The sequence below is a fragment of the Ruditapes philippinarum genome, unplaced genomic scaffold, assembly GCF_026571515.1.
Source record: "Ruditapes philippinarum isolate M1 unplaced genomic scaffold, ASM2657151v2 ctg425_1_1_1_1, whole genome shotgun sequence".
NCBI lineage: Eukaryota > Metazoa > Mollusca > Bivalvia > Venerida > Veneridae > Ruditapes > Ruditapes philippinarum.
This window is the reverse complement of record NW_026864449.1, coordinates 15680-22000: the sequence shown is the minus strand read 5'-3', so window position 1 is coordinate 22000 and position 6321 is coordinate 15680.

Here is a 6321-nt window from a genome sequence, read left to right as displayed (position 1 = left end):
ATAAACCTCAGTCTGGACTGCTATTTAGTTATCTCTCATAAGTATATAAAGCTTTTCCGCTAAAAAATATCTTTAATATAACCAGTCTACTCAATTGTTCCCGGTTAACAAATGGAAAACAAAAGTACAGAAAGGGAAACAGGCTATTTTCGGATTTGTTTGGCAGTTTTTGCTAGGTGAATTATGGTCCAAGATATTGAAAATACGCTAGAGTATCAAAACAAATTGGGTACTGATATTTTGATTTGCGTTTTTATTACACAAAAATTTTATTTTATTTGGGTAAATTGGTCAAAATTATTGGGTAATTACACAGATACGCTGCTTATCTGTAGCACTGTTGATACATCTTATAATTTTAGAGTAAATTCCCAGACAAAGTTCAAAAAGTAAAAATAAACAAAGGTCAATAAATCCAGAATTAGGCAAGGCAGAGTTATTATTCTTTTGCACTGCACATCTACCCATAGAGATATATCTACCTACACAGTTTCATGTTGATATCTCTTATACATGTAGTTTTACAGCTATGTCCTGGACAAGATTTTTCTAAAAGGGGAGATAATTCAACAGAGTTATGGTTCTTTTGCACTGCACTAATCTACTCAATGAGATCTATCTACCTACAATGTTTCATCTTGATATCTCTTATAGTTTTAAAGTTATGTCCCAGACAAGATTTTTCTTTAAGGGGAGATAATTCAAAAACAGGGCAAAATAGAGTTATGGTTCTTTGACACTGCACTCCCACTCAATGCCCTCTACCACTGTATGAAGTTTAAACAAATTATCTCCAAGGCTTTTCAAGTTATGCTCAGGACAAGACAACGGACAGACAAGCAGACGGACAGACGGACCAGTAGTCCAACTATTTAGACTTGTCAAAGAGACACCAAGATAATTTTGGACGAGCGCTGTCTTTTTTCCAAGTCCAACCTTGAACTGCATTTTTATGCACGGACGCTTCCCAATTAGAAGTTGTTGGGAGCGAAAACTAGAAAAGTTTTAAAGAAAACAGCCTACATTACCTGAAAGAGAACCGTTTTTTATGTAAGGTTCCAAATTATCATACTTCAAAGTCAAACAGAAGTCTAAATATTCCACTTTATTTTTTTAAATCGTTGAAAATTATTGAAAGCGGTCAAATTGGAAATATAGAAGGAATGACGCAAGCGGTGTCATGGTAAAATTGTAACATTTTCATGGTGTAACACAGGTATCGGTGGCAATCGATTGTATACTAACTCAAGCCTTATAATACAATTTGTTTATGTTATTGATGTGAATTATTTCAGGAATAACTCTTATATTCACACACGAATATTTCAGCATTAAAAATAAAATGTGAAAAGGAAATTCTGATAACCTTACTTAGAAATTCATTTTCTTTCATTAACCCATTACTTCATGAGCATTTTGCGAAAAATGGCCGTTTTTATTGAAAAGTATCCCGTTACAAGTTCAAATTGCTATAAAACTATAACAAGAGGGCCATGATGGCCCTGAGGTCGCTCACCGGTATATAGACACTTACTAGAAGATGTTTCATGCTTAATATCTAAACTCTAGCTATTTGGGTTTTTTCAAAGAAGATTTTAAGTTTTTGCTATACACATACAGTACTGGACACGCGAAACCCGCAAAAGTCGTGTTATGCCGCGAGTGTAGTCTATGACGCGACGGGAAACTACGCGGTAAAACATCGCCGCGTGCAAGTTCGCCGAATTTCATGGCAGTTCACGAAAAATCGCCGCGATGTATCGCCGTAATTTAATGCGAATCTTCAGCAATAATTGTATTAGAAAGTACTACTTGGTCATTCCCGTGGTCTTTCATTTTGAAAACTTTAAAAAAATCTTGTAAATGTCATGTATATTTATAAATATTTAGCATTTGAACATGTACAGCGGTATACATTTTGTATACTGAAAACAAAGCAATCAGAGTGCTGGTGAAAAATTAGTTAACAATAAAACGAGATTGAAATTACAAAAGGTAATTGGTACTACATCAAAGAACGCACGATAACAAATTGTCCAATTGTTATTTTGATAATAATACAAATGTAATTAAAATCCATTGTTTACTTTCGCACATATTCTATTTTTAGAACAATGCAAAGCGACATTTAGCACCGATTCACAGGTGTAACTAAATTATTACGTCTAATACGCTAATTATGATTGTTGAAAATTGTATAAGTTTTATCAATTAAATTGAGACATTCTTTACCTTCAATTTCACGAGTAAAAAATGCCAGGTGCATGAGTAGGTGATGAGTAGCAAGATGCAAATCAGATTTTTTTTTTATTTCCGCCAAATCAGCCAGGGCATTCGACCCAAAAAATTCCCTCGAAAACAAAAAATAGAATCGGAGTTAAATCACACATTTAATATGTAAAGTAACGAGTGATCATTCATGAGGGCATTCTGTGCATAAAATTAGGGTGTTACTATTTAAAGTATTTACATAAATAGCGACCAACCAGGGAAGGATATTTTCCTTACGTCACGCAGTACTGCATGCGCGCGGCAATTAAGTTGAATTAACTAATAAAAGCACGTATCCCGGGATTAAAAATTTTTTTGTTCAATTAATGAATATTTGTAAAGCATTTATATGGTCACTAGTTTACCATGTGGTAATTTTAATGTGCTTTGGGGTACATGTTCGTTTGTTTATGACTGACGACCAGCACAGATTAAATACTAAGCCCATGCAATAAAACATTTCTGGTAGCAGCGGGGATTCTGTCATAAAATTGACCGAAAAAATAAATTTTTGGAAGCTGTGGTCCTTTCATATGCATTATTGTTTTGATAGCAGACACAAGTATTGCACAATATCTTCAAGATCATAAAAATGTAAATAAAATATCACAATCAAAATGAACTTACGATTATATGTCAATAGTTGACACAATCAATATCCAACATTTTTTTTTACTTGAGCAATAATTAAACATGTGTAATCATTCCTTGACAAAAAGAAATGACAGTTTTTTTTCTGATATATAAAAAAGAGGTGGAAGTCATTTGTTTGATGATTCGGCAACAACTACAGGTGTGTAAACATCAAAGATTCACAGATTCTTCAGAAGAGCCGACCAGTCATTTGTCAGAGGTCATTTCGAGTGTAAATTTTGTATTTATTATTTAACAATGGAAACATTACATTCCTTTTATTTATGGATGCTTCTTTTTGCGCGAGTGTTTTTGTGTCTTTTAGCGCTATGGAATTTCAACAATCGGCGATAATTTTCGGTAACTAACAATTAAATATTTTAACATTTTTAAAACAGGGGTGCAAATATCCGCCATTCAGAAATTATAGGAGACAAATCTTGCGTGTGTTATTTTTTTACAGACGTGTAATAAATTGAGTAATGATCACCCGAGAGAACGAAATGTCCCGGTGATCCACTTTAACTCTTTTTTTTTTCCAGGTCGTACGGGAATATTTACGCAGGATTAGTTTATCACATCGTAATTTGACCATGCTTGAATTTATGTCTTATGTAACGTTTTCAATATGGGGATACATTTAGAAATGAACAAGTTAATGTCGTATCAATTATGTATCTTTTTATGTAACTAAATATGGGTTTTACACATATATTATATTTATATCTCTACTTTAAAACTCAATATGTAACCCCCCCCCCCTAAAAAATATTTTTACATGTGTACATGTACACTATTTACCTGCCGATGGAGCCGCATACTTTGTACTGCGTCGCATTTATACATTGATTAGTCATGATTCCGCCATTCACGGAAAGTTTTTAAGCGGTGCCGTGGTTATTTATATTTGCTGTTGGCATCAAAAGATAAATAGAGAAAGGGCATTTTAGCAAATTACAAGATTTTCTTGATACAACTTCATGTAGATCTACTAATTAATTTTCATACTTGTAATATGTATATCTTGGTTTCAAGTTCACAAAGTACAATTAAAAATAGATCTACATTTATTATACAAATGAACATGTATTATTCCCCGCGAATCACGGCAAATGTTCACGGCAAAATCGCCGCGAGTTAAATTCGCGGCAATTGTCTCAAGTTGCCGCGAATTCGCTCGCGTTATAAAGCACGAGAGTTCGCCCCGAATACGCGAATTGTGCGGGTTTCGCGTGTCCAGTACTGTATAAGGAAAATCAATGACCCCCTGGGCGGGGCCAATTTTGACCCCAAGTCTTTTATTTGAACAAACTTTGTAGACACTCACTAGAAGATGTTTCATGCTTAATATCTAAACTCTAGCTATTTGCGTTTTTTCAAAGAAGATATTTTAAGTTTTTGCTATACACATATAAAGAAAATCAATGACCCCCAGTGCTGGGCCAATTTTGACCCCAGGGCTTTTATTTGAACAAACTTGATAGACACCTATTAGAACATGTTTGATGCTAAATATTTTAGCTCTAGCTCTTTGAGTTCTTTAAAAGAAGATTTTTTAAGTTTTTACTTTATGCATATAGGGAAAATCAATGACCCCCTGGGGCTGGGCCAATTTTGACCCCAGGGCTTTTATTTGAACAAACTTCGTAGACATCCATAAGAAGATGTTTCGTGCTAAACATCTAAGCTCTAGCTCTTTGGGCTTTTTAAAAGAAGATTTTTTAAAGTTTTTACTATACACATATAGTTAAAAACAATGACACCCCTGGGACGGGGCCAGTTTTGACCCCAGGTAGATTCTTTAAGTTTTTCACTATATGCATATAGGGAAAATCAATGACCCCCTGGGGCGAGGCCAATTTTGACCCCAGGGCTTTTATTTGAACAAACTTTGTAGACACTCACTAGAAGATGTTTCATGCTTAATATCTAAACTCTAGCTATTTGGGTTTTTTCAAAGAACATTTTTTAAGTTTTTACTATATGCATATAGGGAAAATCAATGACCCCCTGGGGCAGGGCCAATTTTGACCCTAGGGCTTTTATTTGAACAAACTTGGTAGACACTCATTAGAACATGTTTCATGCTAAATATCTTAGCTCTAGCTCTTTGGGTTCTTTAAAAAGAAGATTTTTTAAGTTTTTACTATATGCATATAGGGGAAAATCAATGACCCCCTGGGGCGGGGCAATTTTGACCCCAGGCTTTTATTTGAACAAACTTGGTAGCACTAAACTAGAGAGATGTGTCATGCAAAATATCTAAGCTCTAGCTCTTAGGGTTTTTTTAAAAGAAGATATTTAAAGTTTTCTTTTTTCATGGCAACCAGAGTTCTGCATGGAATTAAATTCTTTGAACAATTTTTTAAAGGTGACCACCAAAGGAACATTCCTGTGAAGTTTTGGATGAAATTGGTCCTAGTGGTTTATGAGGAGATGTCATTTAAAAAGTAAAAGTTTACGGATGACGGAAATGGACGCCGGGACGAAACAAGCGATCACCAAAAGCTCAACCCTGTCACTTTGTGACAGGTGAGCTAAAAACTGATTAAATACTTCTCAAACTTGGCACAAATGTTGACTGGACCATTGCCTTTGTAACAACATGTCCAGGCTTAAATTTCCTGTTACCATCATGCATGGCAACGAGTGGACATCTCAAAATTGCCAACAATCACTATTTTGCTGATTTTTTCATCAAATGATTTCAAGTGCTGCTAACTTTCATTGTCAACTGTCTCAATGGATGTTGAGATAGAGTCCACATGCTTGTCACGTTGGTTCACGTTACCTTTTAATCGATCTGGGTCTTTTTCAGCCACTCACAAGTTCCAAATTTTCTTGTTATGGGACTGCCGCACCTTCAAAACCCCAACAGGAAGGGCGGCACATCTCCAAATGAATTCCGGGTGCAGCTTGGCCTAAAACGTACTCGGCCCCGAGTCAGTCGGCGCCTATTCCAACCTTGGCAAAGGTCAACTTCGCCCACTTTTGTCATTATTAATATTTAGGTTTGTATTATCATATTTATTGTATTATTTTATAATACCGGGATTGACATTCCTACTGCAGAAGACGGCTTTTCTTATTCAGTAAGTAGGAATTGCGAAGTAAAATAACCGATTGCGTTTCTCACTGTTTTTGGCTCTGTAGGTTAACCGTAAAATGTAAGTTACCTCAGGGTCACGAATGTGTTGAATATAACCGACGAGAAGCACGTATCACCAGTTTTAATTGATGTAATAAATTTAAAATCGACATTTAATCCCCAAACTACGATAAATAATATTACTTTACAAAAAAATCATTAGAAACATATTTGTATTAGATCTATTATTATTTTATCGAATCTGAAGACAAAATAAATACAATTTTTTTCTAATTATTACTTTATATTGGAGAGTACAATGTATTAGC